Source organism: Chiloscyllium plagiosum, unplaced genomic scaffold, assembly GCF_037043375.1.
Source record: "Chiloscyllium plagiosum isolate Xiang-an unplaced genomic scaffold, Cpla_swu_hap1 HiC_scaffold_42, whole genome shotgun sequence".
NCBI classification, from domain to species: Eukaryota; Metazoa; Chordata; class Chondrichthyes; order Orectolobiformes; family Hemiscylliidae; genus Chiloscyllium; species Chiloscyllium plagiosum.
The window spans coordinates 40233821-40253597 of record NW_028270180.1 but is presented as its reverse complement, the minus strand read 5'-3'; the positions used below and the strand labels follow the sequence as shown (position 1 = coordinate 40253597).

Here is a 19777-nt window from a genome sequence, read left to right as displayed (position 1 = left end):
TTTTTTATAATACAGGAGGAAGCAGTGATGCTGCTCCAGCTCCTTTATTTTCTATAATACAGGAGGAAGCAGTGACACTGCTCCAGCTCCTTTATTTTTTATAATACAGGAGGAAGCAGTGACGCTGCTCCAGCTCCTTTATTTTCTATAATACAGGAGGAAGCAGTGACACTGCTCCAGCTCCTTTATTTTTTATAATACAGGAGGAAGCAGTGACGCTGCTCCAGTTCCTTTATTTTCTATAATACAGGAGGAAGCAGTGACACTGCTCCAGCTCCTTTATTTTCTATAATACAGGAGGAAGCAGTGACGCTGCTCCAGTTCCTTTACTTTCTATAATACAGGAGGAAGCAGTGACACTGCTCCAGCTCCTTTATTTTCTATAATACAGGAGGAAGCAGTGACGCTGCTCCAGCTCCTTTATTTTCTATAATACAGGAGGAAGAGAGACGCTGCTCCAGATCCTTTATTTTCTATAATACAGGAGGAATCAGTGACACTGCTCCAGCTCCTTTATTTTTTATAATACAGGAGGAAGCAGTGACGCTGCTCCAGCTCCTTTATTTTCTATAATACAGGAGGAAGCAGTGACGCTGCTCCAGCTCCTTTATTTTCTATAATACAGGAGGAAGCAGTGTCCCTGCTCCAGCTCCTTTATTTTCTATAATACAGGAGGAAGCAGAGACGCTGCTCCAGCTCCTTTATTTTCTATAATACAGGAGGAAGCAGAGACGCTGCTCCAGCTCCTTTATTTTCTATAATACAGGAGGAAGCAGTGTCACTGCTCCAGCTCCTTTATTTTCTATAATACAGGAGGAAGCAGTGACGCTGCCCCAGCTCCTTTATTTTCTATAATACAGGAGGAAGCAGTGACGCTGCTCCAGCTCCTTTATTTTCTATCATACAGGAGGAAGCAGAGACGCTGCTCCAGCTCATTTATTTTTTATAATACAGGAGGAAGCAGTGACGCTGCTCCAGCTCCTTTATTTTCTATAATACAGGAGGAAGCAGAGTCACTGCTCCAGCTCCTTTATTTTCTATAATACAGGAGGAAGCAGTGACGCTGCTCCAGCTCCTTTATTTTCTATAATACAGGAGGAAGCAGAGTCACTGCTCCAGCCCCTTTATTTTCTATAATACAGGAGGAAGCAGTGACGCTGCTCCAGCTCCTTTATTTTCTATAATACAGGAGGAAGCAGAGACGCTGCTCCAGCTCCTTTATTTTCTATAATACAGGAGGAAGCAGTGACGCTGCTCCAGCTCCTTTATTTTCTATAATACAGGAGGAAGCAGTGACGCTGCTCCAGCTCCTTTATTTTCTATAATACAGGAGGAAGCAGTGACGCTGCTCCAGCTCCTTTATTTTCTTTAATACAGGAGGAAGCAGTGACGCTGCTCCAGCTCCTTTATTTTCTATAATACAGGAGGAAGCAGTGACGCTGCTCCAGCTCCTTTATTTTCTATAATACAGGAGGAAGCAGTGACGCTGCTCCAGCTCCTTTATTTTCTATAATACAGGAGGAAGCAGTGACGCTGCTCCAGCTCCTTTATTTTCTATAATACAGGAGGAAGCAGAGACGCTGCTCCAGCTCCTTTATTTTCTATAATACAGGAGGAAGCAGTGACGCTGCTCCAGCTCCTTTATTTTCTTTAATCCAGGAGGAAGCAGTGACGCTGCTCCAGCTCCTTTATTTTCTATAATACGGGAGGAAGCAGTGACGCTGCTCCAGCTCCTTTATTTTCTATAATACAGGAGGAAGCAGTGACGCTGCTCCAGCTCCTTTATTTTCTATAATACAGGAGGAAGCACTGACGCTGCTCCAGCTCCTTTATTTTCTATAATACAGGAGGAAGCAGTGACGCTGCTCCAGCTCCTTTATTTTCTATAATACAGGAGGAAGCAGTGACGCTGCTCCAGCTCCTTTATTTTCTATAATACAGGGGGATGCAGAGACGCTGCTCCTGCTCCTTTATTTTTTATAATACAGGAGGAAGCAGAGACGCTGCTCCAGCTCCTTTATTTTCTATAATACAGGAGGAAGCAGTGACGCTGCTCCAGCTCCTTTATTTTCTATAATACAGGAGGAAGCAGTGACGCTGCTCCAGCTCCTTTATTTTCTATAATACAGGAGGAAGCAGTGAGGCTGCTCCAGCTCCTTTATTTTCTATAATACAGGAGGAAGCAGAGAAGCTGCTCCAGCTCCTTTATTTTCTATAATACAGGAGGAAGCAGAGACGCTGCTCCAGCTCCTTTATTTTCTATAATACAGGAGGAAGCAGAGACTCTGCTCCAGCTCGTTTATTTTCTATAATACAGGAGGAAGCAGTGACGCTGCTCCAGCTCCTTTATTTTCTATAATACAGGAGGAAGCAGTGACGCTGCTCCAGCTCCTTTATTTTCTATAATACAGGAGGAAGCAGTGACGCTGCTCCAGCTCCTTTATTTTTTATAATACAGGAGGAAGCAGTGACGCTGCTCCAGTTCCTTTATTTTCTATAATACAGTAGGAAGCAGTGACACTGCTCCAGCTCCTTTATTTTTTATAATACAGGAGGAAGCAGTGACGCTGCTCCAGTTCCTTTATTTTCTATAACACAGGAGGAAGCAGTGACGCTGCTCCAGTTCCTTTATTTTCTATAATACAGGAGGAAGCAGAGACGCTGCTCCAGCTCCTTTATTTTGTATAATACAGGAGGAAGCAGTGACGCTGCTCCAGCTCCTTTATTTTCTATAATACAGGAGGAAGCAGTGACGCTGCTCCAGTTCATTAATTTTCTATAATACAGGAGGAAGCAGTGACGCTGCTCCAGCTTCTTTATTTTTTATAATACAGGAGGAAGCAGTGACGCTGCTCCAGCTCCTTTATTTTCTATAATACAGGAGGAAGCAGAGACGCTGCTCCAGCTCCTTTATTTTCTATAATACAGGAGGAAGCAGTGACACTGCTCCAGCTCCTTTATTTTTTATAATACAGGAGGAAGCAGTGACGCTGCTCCAGTTCCTTTATTTTCTATAATACAGGGGGAAGCAGAGATGCTGCTCCAGCTCCTTTATTTTCTATAATACAGGAGGAAGCAGAGACGCTGCTCCAGCTCCTTTATTTTCTATAATACAGGAGGAAGCAGTGACGCTGCTCCAGCTCCTTTATTTTCTATAATACAGGAGGAAGCAGAGACGCTGCTCCAGCTCCTTTATTTTCTATAATACAGGAGGAAGCAGTGACGCTGCTCCAGCTCCTTTATTTTCTATAATACAGGAGGAAGCAGTGACGCTGCTCCAGCTCCTTTATTTTCTATAATACAGGAGGAAGCAGTGACGCTGCTCCAGCTCCTTTATTTTCTATAATACAGGGGGAAGCAGTGACACTGCTCCAGCTCCTTTATTTTCTATAATACAGGAGGAAGCAGTGACGCTGCTCCAGCTCCTTTATTTCCTATAATACAGGGGGAAGCAGAGACGCTGCTCCAGCTCCTTTATTTTCTATAATACAGGGGGAAGCAGTGACGCTGCTCCAGCTCCTTTATTTTCTATAATACAGGAGGAAGCAGTGACGCTGCTCCAGCTCCTTTATTTTCTATAATACAGGGGGAAGCAGTGACGCTGCTGCAGATCCTTTATTTTCTATAATACAGGAGGAAGCAGTGACGCTGCTCCAGCTTCTTTATTTTCTATAATACAGGAGGTAGCAGAGAAGCTGCTCCAGATCCTTTATTTTCGATAATACAGGAGGAAGCAGTGACGCTGCTCCAGCTCCTTTATTTTCTATAATACAGGAGGAAGCTGTGACGCTGCTCCAGCTCCTTTATTTTCTATAATACAGGAGGAAGCAGTGACGCTGCTCCAGCTCCTTTATATTCTATAATACAGGGGGAAGCAATGACGCTGCTCCAGCTCCTTTATTTTCTATAATACAGGGGGAAGCAGTGACACTGCTCCAGCTCCTTTATTTTCTATAATACAGGAGGAAGCAGTGACGCTGCTCCAGCTCCTTTATTTTCTATAATACAGGAGGAAGCAGTGACACTGCTCCAGCTCCTTTATTTTCTATAATACAGGAGGAAGCAGTGACGCTGCTCTAGCTCCTTTATTTGTTGTAAACAATAAATGGGTCAGTTTGCATGCTGGACCATGTCTCCATTTAAAAGGCATCTGGATGGGATGAAGACAGGGAGGGTTTGGAGGGGTAAGGGACATTTGTTGGCAAATATAGCGAGATTAATTTCGGTCATCTGGTCAGCTGGGTCGAGCTGGAGAGAGGTTCTGTTTCCGTGCTCGGCACCTCCGAAATCCTGATGAAGACCTTTGCCCGAAACTTCGATTTTCCTGCTCCTCGGATACTGCCTGACCTGATGTGTTTTTCCAGCACCTCTCTGATCTAAGCTCTGAAATGCACTCTTTCAGAGTTCCATCAATCTCATCTCATGCCCTTCTCAAACAGGCGACTTCTCCTGCCTTCCGAAGGTACACAATGCCAACACACCAGGATGTCCCATCATATTAGGCAATGGGACCCGATGTGGGAACCTCACTGCCGATGTTAAATGCATCTTGAAAGCCATGAGGCAGGGTACCCCCAGCTTCTGCCACGACAGAACATTGGGACACAGGCAGATTTCAACCTCACACCTCCAAGGCTGAATCTGAGCTGAGGTGGCACCTATTGTTAAAGGTTTACCTGAGAATTTAGCTATTTTTACATACGGTTTACATATGAAAGAACAAAATCTAACATGGTATTTCGAACAGTTTCCAGACTGAACAGACAATACACTTTTATTTTTAAATATGTCATTTCAGTGGCATCACCCTGTAATCTTTTACTATAAATTCTGTGTCGTGTGATGCTCTGCTCCACAACCACCTGATGAAGGAACAGCGCTCCAAAAGCTAGTGCTATCAAATAAACCTGTTGGACTATAACCTGATGTTGTGTGATTGTTTAATCTTGTCCACCCCAGTCCAACACCGGCACCTCCAAATCTTTACTACATATTGTTTACACTAACTCACACGCAGTTCAGGTCAGTTTAGCACAATGACCCTGTTCCTCTTTTTGTGAGGTTCCCTGTGTATATTAACACAGTTAATGGGCCCTGAGAGGATGAATACATTCTCTTTATCCTGTCAGTTTAAGCAGCTGAACATATCAGTTTGAATGCAGTGGAAGGGGAGATTGTCTTCAGTGCAGAACGTTCAGCCATAAACTGTCTTTGCAAAAGTGGGGGTTGACTGCAATTCTCACTGAGCAACATTAATACAGCAAACACACAATTCCGAGTTATTGTTATCACTTGGTTAAGGAACTGGGATGAGAAAACCACTTGTGGTGTGGTGCCGTGGCTCAGTTTGGTAACTTGCCTCCATCATAAACAGCCCACCAAGATTTCACATCGGAGTGGGGCCAGTGTATTTTACCAAATGCATGGTTGGTTCAAAATCTCCCAAGTCAGTGTTGCTCATCAGACAACCATGCGTCCTGTTTGGGTGTCAGCCTGATTTGATGACCCTGATCTGCTCCCTGGTTTAGTTCCTCCAGGGGATATTGTTCCTTCCGAACTATTAATTCAATCTGGAGTTTCCTTCCTGTGTTTGACAAGAACTTCTGTCTCTACTCCTCCTTCATTACGCCTAGTTCATTTCCAGGTTGTTGGGAATAACGAGGCGAGCCAGGAGACATGGCAGACTTACCGGGGAATGTTGCAGTGATGGCGCAGACACCAAGAGCTGTTCACCCTAATTCTCTGCTGTCAACATCCATTCATTCCACACCAACAGGAAATACTTCATTGCACTCCTGTCGTTGTGGTTTGCACTGTGATTGCGGTTTCTTTTCTTGTGGATTATGAAGTCTGTTTACATCTCGAAAGGATCATAATATTTGGAGGAAGGAATGACCCCTCACCTCAGGCATTCGGGCCAGTCACATTATTCGGAGAATGTGAGCCCAATCCCACACATGCTACCGAGGGGGCAGAAAGCCTGTTAGCTGGGCCACTCTCAATTTGTCTCCAAATGTCAGACTTTTCAAAGAGCAGAAATGGGAAATGGGGAATATGGGCAGACCGAGAGTCCGAGAATGTGAAAGAGGGTCAGGTGTATGCACAGAGAAAGAAAGAAATATGGAGACGCATATTGAGGGAGATACTGAAAGAACCAATTCTCCAATCGACATGGCTGCTGACTGACAGAAACAAATAATTTTAAAAAACGGTAACTATTAAGCACAGCCTTTCACCAGCTCCGGGCAACGGAAGGATTCTTACAGCCAGCAAAGTTATTTTGGTAAATATCCTGACAAGGAAAACTGATCATTTTACCGAAAATATAATACAGAAATGTCGAAGTAACCTCGCTCTGCCGATATGAAGCATTAACTCTGTTTCTCTCCACTGTCCTACTGAGTTTTTCTATCAAATCTTGGTTTTGGTTCAGATTTCAAACATCTGCAGTCCTTTGTTTCATGTTATTCTTAACAACGTTTGAGACAAAACCAATGACCTGACGGCTTCAGAAACTCGGTCAGAAATACCGTTAGCAAGATATCTTTGCAGAACACATCGCCCGTTCCCTGACCAGGAATCCCCCTTTCCCCCTCAGAGAGTACACCAACTCCTAACCGTGAGATTAAAAGGGAAGGCGACAGAAGCTGTCGCATTTATTCTCAATGAAACCACTTATGCATTTCATTTTGGTTCATTTTCGCTGCACATTAGTTTCTCGTTGTCTTCGAGGTTTATTTTAAACACAATAGGAAAATACCATTCGGCCCATCGTGCAGTATGGCTCATCAGATAGTCATCTGTTTTCGATCCAGTGTCCAGCTTTGGCACGATACCTTCGGTGTTCTGATGTTTTGAACGCAAATGTCAGAAAAGATTATCTCTGTGATCTTAAACGAGACAACAATGGGAGTGAGTTACACACCGTCATACTGAAGTGAAATCCCCTCGAGCAACCCATTCACATTTTCACCCATAGAGTGAGTCACAGACACACATGCCCGGAGGTGGGTGGGGGTGGGGGGGGCGGGCAGAGGTTTCGGGATTATACCAGCTCCTTGTGCTTCAGTTCCAGTCTCCACCTACTTAAAACCAACTCCACCTCCCCCCTCGCTTCCCCCCCCCCCCCCACCCCACACACAGACACACACACGTTTCTCTGACAAGAGGCAGCTTTCGGTGCAACTAAAGCCAGTTTTACAGACAATGAGAGACGTTGCGATGAGCTGGAACTTAAAATGGACAATTGCCTCACATGCAACTTTCAAATTTGAAAACACAATGATCCAAAGTCTGCAACTCCTCAAACTCTGTCACACATTGAGGTGCAATACTTCCAAATTCGGGACCCACTGATCCAATCCCTGCAGCACATTGCACACAAATCAGGAAGGATTCGATCCTCCAAAAGTCAGAGACATTATCCATTATGTCACTGGGCCAACGGCAGCCGGAGGGGCGACAGGTAGTCGATATGAAATGGAAACATGGACATTGGGGGAAACAGTGTTCACAAGGTGAACAATCAGTAAATATAATTATCGTCACTGCTCCACATCGGATGTCCCGCTTGGTGAAGCAATGTCTCTCAATGGCCAAGGAAACATATTTGCCCTCAGGTACCTGCTTCTGGGTCGCCTGCGCCTCTGCTGGGAGTTGCCATCATTTTATTCACAGTCACTCCGCGATTTTTGATCCACTCCAGTGAAATATCTTTTCATACCTTGCGTCATGGCCTCTTCCAGTCAAGACCCTGAACCAGCCCAGCGAGAAACCTCTGTTGGTTTGAATCCCGGGGATGGAGAATCAGACGGGATGAACAGCGCCTTTTAGTGGTGGAACCCCTTCACTACAATCTCACGCCTCAGACCGTGTCTCTGCCCGCGTCACCCTGTTCTGTACATTCCTGCATTACACCGACTGACCAACATCAGATTACCACAGCTCCGCTTTCTTTACCTTGAACCCCAACGCGATTATGTGAAATATTTACAAAATTGAAGAGAGAAACTTTGTTGCCGAAGGTGGTTATGAAGGGATGGACAGGCACAAGGGTGTGTACAATTCAGGTCGCTCTGGATACTGTCAGCATTACCGGGGGGCCGTGCTGAGGAGTCAATGTTTGTATCGTCCAGACATGGATCCAGTTCCCATTCAGGGAATGAAGGTTTAATTCTCTTCATGTGAATTGTCTGAATGAAAACACATTCCCCGTTCCACACAGAAGACAGACCGGTATCCCTCCAGAATCAGCCCAGTGATTGCTTGAACCATGTAGTAGGACAATGACAGCGGACAGATACGATAGTGACCCCTTCAAATCTCCCTCCAATCATCTCACCTTCTTGAGTTGGAAATATGTCGGTGTTCCTTCAGTGTCTCTGGGTGTAAATCCAGGAAATCCCGCGCTTGCAGCATAATGGCTGTACCTCCATGTGAAGGAGTTCAATGGTTCACAAAAGCACCTCATCTCCTCCATCTCTGGGGGATTTCGGGATGGACAGCGAGTCCTATTCCATTGAGTGATATTTTTATCCCAGGAATGCGTTTCTAACAGTGGTAGGTTCCAATCGGACACCTGCAGGAGACCGGTAGTAAGTTGAGAAGTGGAGCAGGGAAGTGAAATTGATGTGAATGACAATGATGACTGGGAGGCATGAGGCAGGAAGTGAGTCTGGATCTGGTGGTGCAAGGCTCAGTGTCGCTGATAATCGGTCAGCCTTTACTGCAAACTGTTTACAATGGCTCACACACCATTCCTGGTCAATTCATGGCAATGACACTGTTCCTCTTCGTGTGAGATTGCCTCTGTGTGTATTAAAGTCGTCAATGCGCCCCAAGAGAATGAACAACTTCCCCTTTTTCCTGTCAGTTTAAACAGATACAAATATCTGTTTGAAGCCAATACAAGAGAAGATTGCCCTTTTATGTGCCTTTGCATTGGAGAATGTTCAATCGTGAAATGTCTGGCTTTGCAAAAGCGGGGTTTGATTGCAAATCACACTGAGTAATATTGATACAGAAATGTATTTCCCAGTTACTGTGGTCATGTGGTTCAGGAACTGCACATATGGACGTCGCTTAGTTATTTAAACCCCCTCCTTGGTAAGCAGCTGACCATAGGGTCCAATCGCAGCTGCGCCGCTTGTTGTATTGAAGGCTCAAAGGTTCACCTTTTATTAAGTGTCGTGTTGCTGATGAAGTGACTCAGCTTCCTGTCTGAGTTCGAGCCTGTTATGGTTTGGCAAACCCGCTCCTTTTTCCTGGTTTAGTTCCAGCAGTGCATGTTGTCCTTCCTAACCAATAGGCCAACCTGGAGTTTCTTGTCGCTGTTCCAAAAGCACTCCTTCTTCTCCTCCACTTTTATTCTCCCTCCTTCATTGCAATTTTGGTGGGAATAACGAGGTGAGGCAGGAGACACTGCAGGAAGGCCGTGGGATGTTGTGGTTATGGCACAGAAACCACGAGTGGGTCACCCTCATTCTCTGCTGTGGCCATTCATTCATTTTACAGCATCAGGAATGCTTCCATGGTGTCGTTTATTTCTATTGGATGAGGGATGCAACTTTAATTTCGAAAGGGTTACATTATTTTGAGGAAGAAATGGCTCCTTGTATCACATCCAAGTGGCTGGCGTATTATCCGTAGAATGTGAGCCAAGTTTTACAGACTCCTGCCAGCTTCCAGAAAACCTCTCAGCAGCTCCATTCTCAAACTATCCCTGAACGTCAGGCTTTTCATAGAGTAGGAATGGGAAATGAGGGATATTGGAAAATAAAGGGTCAAAGAATATGAAAAAGGGTGAGGTAGATACACAGAAATAAAGACAGAAAATTAGAGACCCATCTTGAGGTAGACACTGAAAGAACCAATTCTCGAGTCGACATGGCTGCTAACTGGCAAAAAGAAAATTGATAACTATCCTCATTCGACAGATAAAACTGTCCATTAACCCGGCATTGTGGTGTATAAATGAAGAACTAACCTGGTTGTGTGGTTGTGAACCATTGTCTCTGTTTCTCCCCACAGATGTTGCCAGGACTATTCAGTTTACACGGCAATTCTTGGTTCAGATTTCCAACATCTGCATTCTCTTGGTTTTCTGTTCAACTTTAAAACGGTTGCCACAAAACCGATGTCCTGCCAGCTTTGGAAAAGTGGTCAGAAATATCCTTACCACGATGTGTGTGCAGAACAAAGCACGCATTCCTTGACCGGGAATAGAACCCGTGTCACGGCGGCGAGAGCGCCAAATGCTGGCTACGAGACTACAAGGGAAGGCAGAAGGCGCCCTTGTATTTACTCAGAATGAAAACACTTTTGCCTTTTCATTTCTGATCAGTCTTGCTGCAGATTAGGTCCTCCTTGCCTTCGAGCTTTCACAGAGTGGCAAGAGACCGTTCGGCCCATCGTGCATTGCAGTTCATCAGGCATCCATGTATTACTGTCCCAGTTTCTAGTTTTGGCACAAAATGTTATGTGTACTAATGTTTCCAGAGCAAATGTGAATGCGACTCTCACTGTGAATTTAAACGACACGACAATGGGACTGAGGTCTGACATGGTCACACTGTGTTGTAACCACCTTGAGGAACTGACCCTCATTGTCACCCACAGAGGGAGACACACAGAAACATATCCCGAGAGGAACAGATGTCTCAGGATCATACCAGCTCCTTGTGCTTCACTTCCGCTCTCTGCCCCACACAACAGCTTCTCTGACAAAGGCAGCTTTAGGTTGAACACTCGCCAGTTTGACAGGCAATGAGAGATGTTGAGCTGAGCTGGAATTTAAAATGGACAATAGACCTAAATGTAAGTTTTAAATTCGACAATACACTGATCCAAACCATTCAGATCCTCAGAACCTGACAAAACAGGACCAGCCATACACCTGCCTGATATTGAGCTGTAACAGACTCAAAAGCAACATTCACTTTGAATACACACTGATCCAATCCCTGCAGCTAGCAAGAACCTAAGAAAATAGCAACTGACAACATGCAATTGGCTGGACTAACACGTTACACCCGAGACATGTAGGATGTAAACCTACAGTCGTCTGATTCAAAGTCAGATGTTTTATCTATTGCTTCACTAGCAGGATTTGCACACGCACACGCTGGACACCTTTCCATATGTTATGTAAACATGGAGATCTGGGAAACAACATTCATAAGGTGATCAGCCAGCAAAGATAATCCACTTTGTTAAACAGGGCCTTTCAATGGCAAAGCAAATACATTGGTCCTCAGGTGCCTGCTTCTGTGTCGCCTGTTCTTCTGCAGGACGTTTCCAGCATCTTATTCACAGTCACTGCGCTATCTTATGATGCACTCCACTAAAATGTACTTTCATACTTGGATTTAGTGTCACTTCCAGTCAAGGTCCTGAACAAATTCAGCGAGAAACATCTGATCATTTCCAGCATGGAATTTGGAATCAGACGATTTGAACGAAGGCTTTATTGGGGCCGCCCCATCACCGCAGATCAACGCCTCAAAACGAGCCGCTGTTAGTATCAAACTGTTCTGTACCTTCCTGCAGTAAATCAGGTTAGCACAGCTCCGCTTTCTTCACATTGAAACCGAGGCGGCTATATGAATTGTTTGGAAACTTAGAGAGAGAAACATTGCTGCTGAAGATGATGATGACGTGAAGATCATGCACAGAGTCTGGACAGATCAGGTCACAAATGTTACTGTCAGCTTCAGTAGGGTCCCTGGTTCGGAGCCTGAGTTTGCAATGCCCAGACCGGGATACAATTCCCAGTCAGGAAATGAAGATTTATTTCTCTTCTTGTGAATTATCTTATTGAAAACTAACTCCTGCGTCCTCCCAGAACACAGACCCAGACCAACCCAGTCATTGTTTGCATCTATCTAGAAGGACAATAGCAACAGATACACGAGAGAACTGTAACCACAAATCACCCATCTAGGATCTCGCCTTTCTGAGTTGGAAATATCTCGCTGCTCCTACAGTGCTTTTGGGTCTAGATCCTGGAACTCCCTCCCTAGCAGGATCATGGCTGTACGTTGAGTTCTTCCAGGGTTCTGTCAAGTAATTCAACATTTTCAAAGTTTGTGCGAAGATTTGTAGCTCGGGTGCTCGTTGCAGTGGTTCTGTTCGCCGAGCTGTAAGTTTTTGTTGCAAACGTTTCGTCCCCTGTCTCGGTGACATCCTCAGTGCTTGGGAGCCTCCTGTGAAGCGCTTCTGTGGTGTTTCCTCCGGCATTTATAGTGGCCTGTCCCTGCCGCTTCCGGTTGTCAGTTTCAGCTGTCCGCTGTAGTGGCCGGTATATTGGGTCCAGGTCGATGTGTTTGTTGATGGAGTTTGCGGATGAGTGCCATTCTTCTAGGAATTCCCTGGCTGTTCTTTGTTTGGATTGCCCTATAATGGGTAGTGTTGTCGCAGTCAAATTCATGTTGCTTGTCATCTGCGTGTGTGGATACGAGGGATAGCTGGTCGTGTCGTTTCGTGGCTCGTTGATGTTCATGGATGCAGATCGCTGGCTGTCTTCCTGTTTGTCCTATATAGTGTTTTGTGCAGTCCTTGCATGGGATTTTGTACACTACATTAGTTTTGCTCATGCTGGGTATCGGGTCCTTCGTTCTGATGAGTTGTTGTCTGAGTGTGGCTGTTGGTTTTTGTGCTGTTATAAGTCTTAGTGCTCGCAATAGTCTGGCTGTCAATTCAGAGATGTTCTTGATGTATGGTAGTGTGGCTAGTCCTTTGGGTTGCGGCATGTCCTCGTTCCGCTGTCTTTCCCTTAGGCATCTGTTGATGAAATTGCGAGGATATCCGTTTTTGGCGAATACCTTGTATAGGTGTTCCTCTTCCTCTTTTTGCAGTTCTGGTGTGCTGCAGTGTGTTGTGGCCCTTTTGAATAGTGTCTTGATGCGACTTCGTTTGTGTGTATTGGGGTGGTTGTTTTCATAGTTCAGGACTTGGTCTGTGTGTGTGGCTTTCCTGTGTACCTTGGTGGTGAATTCTCCATTCGGTGGTCTCTGTACCCTCATGTCTAGGAATGGGAGTTGTTTGTCCTTTTCTTCCTCTCTCGTGAATCGGATTCCTGTGAGTGTGGAGTTGATGATCCGGTGTGTTTTCTCTATTTCTGTGTGTTTAATGATTACAAAGGTGTCATCAACGTACCTGACCCAGAGTTTGGGTTGAATTTGTGGTAAGACTGTTTGTTCTAACCTTTGCATTACCGCTTCTGCTATGAGTCCCGAGATCGGTGAGCCCATGGGTGTGCCATTGACTTGTTCAGACAACAGGACGTTGAACCCACCAACAAAGACGGCATACTTAAACTACTGGACTTGTGCCTCACAACACACTTCACATTCAACAACCAGATTTACGAACAAATCAACGGAACACCCATGGGATCACCGATCTTTCGGCCCATCTGCAGTGCGGGTCTTTGGATTTCCATCTATTCCAGTCCCAGTTCCCACAAACCTGCGTTTCTGATGTTCCCAGGGCGAATCTAAATGGGATTCTCCCTTTGAGCTTAAATGATACAACAATGGGACTGAAGCTGGACATGGTCACATTATGTTGTAACACCGCCGAGGAACTCAACCTCATATTTACCCACAGAGGGAAACAAACAGAGGGCTCAGGATTAGTCCCGCTCCATATGCTTCACATCCGCCAGTTTCTCCGACCAGCTCACCGCAGCTGGGCAAAGAGGTCTGCAGCACAGAAAATGCCCTTCGGGCCATCAAGTCTGCATCAGTCGAAGACTGGCCCCTGACTGTTTTCATCTCGTTTTCCAACGGTAGGCTCCTAGCTTCAACAAAGTTGGGATGGAATTGTTCAACTCATAGTGTCTCAACTTTCTCTGGGGATTTCTGCGTGTTGTACCCTGAAAGGCAGAGGGTTGCGGATTGCCACCATTCCCAACCTGTCTGGAATGTCTTTTTTCCCTTCTCCTGTGGTTTGTATGTGAAAGATGAAGATAGGGTGTAATCTCCCTTTTTATTTGTTGACATGACTGAATCACCAGGCTGTGAGGGGAAGGCCAAATGAATTTCAAGCCCATGGCCTTAAACACGCATCGACCACTACAGAACCACATTTTCCAGGTGTCTCTCATTGTGGAGCTGAGGAAGAGTGAATCAATGTCGGGTTTGTTTGAATCCAATCACTTCACAGTTTGCAAAAGCGTTAAATTTTGGTGCATGGTGGATCTGGTTGTATCATCCTGGTAGATGGAACGGACATTCATTTAACACCAAGAACAGGAATTGCAAGAGAAACTCAGCAGATCTTACAGCATCTATGCAGAGAAAAGCAGAGACAACATTTCAAAACTTCATCAGAACTCGGTAATCTCCCACAGGTACTGCCAAACCCGTTAGATTCGACAGCAGGTTCTGTTTTTGCTTCAGATTACAAGAATCCACAGTTCGTTACATGAACCATTAAAGCAATGCAGAAACTTCTTTGTGGGAACCGTGGGCATGGGCACTTTGATGAGCAGGAGGAAGTGTTGCTACTGACCAGAGGCAGTGAACAGAGGACTGGGATGAAAGGAATCGAATGAAAAGCAGCACTTCTGCGCATCACATTCAAAGAATACTGCAGAAGCTCGATGGGTCTGGCAGTATCTGTGAAAAGAGAAACAGAAATAACGGTTTGAGTGTGGTATATATTTGTGAGTAAGAAATCGAACAGCCCATGTCTAATCAAATGTTTGGCCTCGCGAGAATGTACCCTGCAGGAAGTCGTTCAAGATGTCGTCGGCAGGATTCGAGCCTGCATGGGGAAACATCAATGAATGTTTAATCCATCGCCTTTATCACTCGGCTACGAATAGCCTTGCATACGCCTGGCTTAATATTTCTTATAGAATGGAGAGTTGTAACCTGAAACACCAGTATTTGGCTTGCCCTGTCCTATGCATGACCCCAGTATTCTCTGTCACCCTCTCTTGGTTCAGAACGGAGGAGGATGCTGGGAGATCAATTGGAATTACACACCATTGATGAGATATAAAATGGATGGGAAAGATCCGTTTTCATGTGCTGAGAGATTCATAAACACAGCAGTGGATCGAGATAGAAACATGTCCTTGTACTTGCCTAGCGCTTTCCCCGCCAGCTGAATTACGGCCAATGAAGTGCTTTTGAAAAGATTCACCATTGGAAAACCAAAGTGCAAATTTATTTAATCAGACGTCAAATTAGGAAAATGTTTCAAATACAGACAGCTGGCACTGGACAGTGCAGACCTATTCTCAGGGGGTTATTTTGCTCTGATTTACGCCTGAGACAAAGTGGGAACAGGGGGTTTTCTCACAGCGGAAGGGGTCACAAATTTCAGACTCTGATGAGAAGGATATTCTTTCTTTCAGAGGGGAGCAAATCTATGGAATTCTATAGGTCAGAGGGCTGTGAAGGCTCGCTATATTCAAGACTGAGATAGACAAACATTGAGTTAATTCACAACCAAGGGCCACGGAGATCAGGCTGAAAGGGGGGGGGTTGAAGATGAAACAAATCAGCCGTGGGCTCATTGAAACCTGTCGCCCACGTGACCGGCTACATTGCTTCCACCTGCCCTCATATCTTTGCTGTTATTTGGAAGATGCGAGACCCCATTGTCAAAGAAGAAAAGCAGAAAGTTAGGGAGAGATGATTGCAGTCAAACTGTGTCAAAATTATTTATTGGAAGGAATCCCATATTTGGCAATTTGCCAGATTTCTGTACAAACATGTCCAGCAGAGCTGATCAAGGGAGGGATTGAGCTGAGTCTTGGACAAGAAACAAACAAAGATTAGGGACATTTTTTTCTGACAAAATACATGGCCTTTCCTGATGCTCACAATGAAAGAGATGGTTTCCAAGAAAAGACAGAGACCAAGTCGCCTGTAAACTAACCGATGACCAAGATATGGCTCGCATTGTTCTATGGGACATATGTGATTTATTGATTATTGTTCTCCAAACTTCCTTTACACTGGAACCGGGAGTAGGAGCGGGGAAATTAAACCCACCCATGATTATTGCCATCTTTTATCACTCACACACTATTTATTTCTTGTATGTTTTATCTCCCATTGTGGTTCCTGCGAGTGGGCTTGTAAACTGCATCTGCTGGCGAGTTCTTTCCTCACTGTTCCTCATCTGTATCCAAACACGTTCTGCTCCTTATCTCCTGAATGAAGGTAATCTCTAACCATTGTATAAGTGTCACCAAAACCTCGGCATTTCACACGCCTCTGTATCTCATCTCCCAATATTAATTGATACTTTACTGTGTTGCAGTTATGCATAATATGAGAAAAACGAAATAGAGACTGGTGGACCTGGGTTTCCAACGCACGTTATTGCAGCTGAACCGCAGGTTACTGCCCACAACACGATCACGGAAACACGCACCGAACCATCAGGCAACACAGAATATGCTCAGCATGAGAGGACATGTCAGGAACAGCACCAGAAACACAACAGAAATATGTCTCTGCGCTACTATGTTGGATGTATTTCTCAATGAGCAATCGAGAGTTACATGTGTTCCATCCGGAGTGACGTCACACCCGGAAGTAACCTGTGTCACAGACGGTCATGTGATCCAAGTTCCAAGCCCCGGAATCCGAGACACTCAGTGCCCTGTGGATAGCTACAAGGAACAGCCGTCCGTGGCGATTATGGCTTAGTTGAACTTTATGAATGCAGCTCGCTAGTTGTCGGCCTGTTTCTCCTTTATAGTGTTTCATGCAGTCGCTGCGTGGAATCTTAACAACCACGTTTGTACATAGTTAAAAATCGCACAACACCAGGTCATAGTCCAACATGTTTAATTGGAAGCACTAGCTTTCGGAGCGACGCTCCTTCATCAGGTAATTGTCTCGGATATGTTCTTTGGTCGGATCAGTTGGTAGTTGCCTATAGTGTTCCTGGTTGTTCAGTTGTCGGTACACTTCCTTGCAGTAATCTGTTCTATTCTGAATGACAACGGCTCCTCCTTTATCTGCTGGTTTGATGACAATGTTGTGATTGGTTTTGAGAGCCTGGATGGCATTGCGTTGTGAACGGGTGATGTTTTGCTCTACCTTATGGGTACGGCTGATGAATCTGGCGTTTATATATTTCCTGACGGTTTGAGCATACATGTCAAGCCCAGGGCAGCGGCCCTCCGGTGGGGTCCATGTTGACACCTTCTTTGGTCTCTCCTCTACAGATCCCTGTGATGACTGTTCCAGTTCATCAGTGGGCTCAGTGGGATCACTGCCGGCACCTTGAAAGAATTCCTGGAGTCTCATTCGTCTGATGAACTCCTCTGTGTCTGCTGCCAGAACCAACGGGTCCATTTTGGTGTTGGGGCAGAAGTTGAGACCCCTACTCAGGACTTCAATCTCTTCTGGTTGAAGGGTGTGGTCCGATAAGTTGACAATAGACTTCCCCGCAGTGATAATGTTGTCTACTGTGGTTCCAGGGCGGGCTTTGCTATTACTGGTGAGAATGCCAAGCTTCTCCAGTTTTTTGTTCTTGGCGTGCATGTACGTAGTGTAGTTTTGTTGCCTTGTCTGTTTGGCAATGTCACGTAATTGTACTGATGTATCCTGTGTGCAGGCTGTGAGTGTGGATTCCATCTGAATTTCAAGGTTGTGGCACCTGCTATAGAGTTGGTGCACGAGATGATTGAGGAGTTTACGAGAGGTGCAGTGGCAAAGTCTCTCTGCGTAGTCTGTGTTGTAGGTCGACCTAAGTGGGTTCGTGATCCCTAATCCATTCGGGATCTTTCCTGCTTGCCTGCATTCCTGTAGAAACTTGATGTCTGTGTCGATATGTGTGATCTTCTAGGAGATCCTCTCCACTTTAAGCCGGCGGTTAGTGGTGTCGATAGTAGTCACAATTCGGAGATGCCGGTGTTGGACTGGGGTGTACAAAGTTAAAAATCACACAACACCAGGTTATAGTCCAACAGGTTTAATCGGAAGCAGGTGTCACAATCACCTGATGAAGGAGCGTCGCTCCGAAAGCTAGTGTGCTTCCGATTAAACCTGTTGGACTATAACCTGGTGTTGTGTGATTCTTAACTTTGTACACCCCAGTCCAACACCGGCACCTCCGAATCATGACGTTTGTACATGATGGGATTGGGTGTTGTGTTCTGGTGAGTTTTGTCTGAGCGAGGCTGTCGGTTTATGTGCTGTTGTAACCCAGTGTGTTCAGAGGAGTCTGACTGGCAGTTCCCAGCAATTTATTTTAATAAAGGGAACCATGCTTTTCAAATTGCCTGGTAGCATATGCTCGTTGTGATTTTCGAGTGCCAGACATCTGGGAATGAAATCGTGGGGATATCCATTCTTGGCAAAAGAATTGTGTGGCAGTCCCGAATTGTCACGACCAGCTGTCCCGAGTAGCAATCCGTACAGACGGCAAGGTTTGGGAGAACAGCTCAATAGTAATAGGACAGGGCAAACAGAAGGCAGCCAGAGAGTTTCTAGAAGCAGGGCACTCAACCGCGGATCCCATCAATGAGCAGATTCATCTGGACCCAGTCTGTAACCCCAAACACCGGAAGCAGCGGGAATGAAACCAAATCAATTCCAACTGCCACAGGACAGCAGCGCTTCACAACAGGCTCTGCAGCCCTGAGCATGTCACCCAGAAATGTGAGGAAAATGCTGCAAACCATCTTCCCAGCTCCGCAAAACATTCCAACAACAACTCCAGGAGGCACACGAGATCAACACCTTTCTGCTCCAAAACGCTGCAGTTTTCTGCATCAGAGTATTGTACCCTGAACCCCCGGGAGCAAGGTGAGGATGGCAACCCGTACACGGCCAGGAACGGCAGTGAGAGCGAGGGCAACAGCTGCCATTGTCGGGTGGACAGCCACAAACACTCCCTTTGAAAAGTACTTTGTCCATATGAAAGTCTGTGCAGCAGTATAACCCGGGGCCCAAACAGCCTGCGCTGGGGATTCATATTCCAGACAATTTACGGTTGGTCACCGTTTTCCCTGAAAGTGAGTGGAGATTGATATTTCATTGCTGGTGTGAAACCAGGTCCTACACTGAATCTGCTCGCCGGGTTTTGTTGCTGTGGTGAAACGGTGGGCAATCACAGTGTGAAACGTTGTTCTAGCTCTCTGGTTTCCTTCATTCCTGTCCTGGTCAGGGAGGTTGGGGATTGGTCCTCTCCATCAGAGGGAGGTACCAGCGCATTGTTGACCCAATTTAATCAAGAATGCCATTGGTCATCTTCACTTCCCATGGTTCATTGCTGTTCTGTTTTGTTGTATGTGACTTGAGCACTTTCTGGGACTTGACAATGCATTAAAGCTGCAGTATGTTTGGAAGCACGGTTTGGAATTGTCTCGCTGCCATTTGTGTGAGCAGTACATGACGTAGACGACTCGCACTACCTCAAAGTCAGCATGCCAGTGTGTCTGGCAATGGTTCCGCCTTTTCTGGTTTGCTTCTGTTCCACGCTAAAAGCTGTCAGTTTTTGGATTCGCTGGAGTGCTGAGGGGGTAACACAATTTGTATGGTATTTTTCTTCAGGCCAAACTCCACCCTCCAGGAAAAATAGCCAAACGCGCTGAGTTACAAACAGCACGCGTTTTTTTTAGTAAATGTTTTTTTTTATTCAAGCTGGTGTCAGCTTCTGGAGCGTCTCAGAGTTGCCAAGCACAGAAACCAGACCCTACTATCTAACTTGCCACTGCTAAACAGGTAACCGAAATTAATCTAACCAATATTTGCCAAAATTTGTCCCTTATCTCTCCGAACCCTTTCAGATGCCTTTGAAA

The 19777-nt window shown here is 45.5% G+C and overlaps 1 pseudogene; it reads right to left on the bottom strand.

Annotated features, from left to right (window-relative positions):
• Positions 1-16826: 16826 nt before the first annotated feature.
• Positions 16827-18844, bottom strand: LOC148137585 (uncharacterized; annotated as a pseudogene).
• Between the last annotated feature and the right edge of the window lie 933 nt (positions 18845-19777).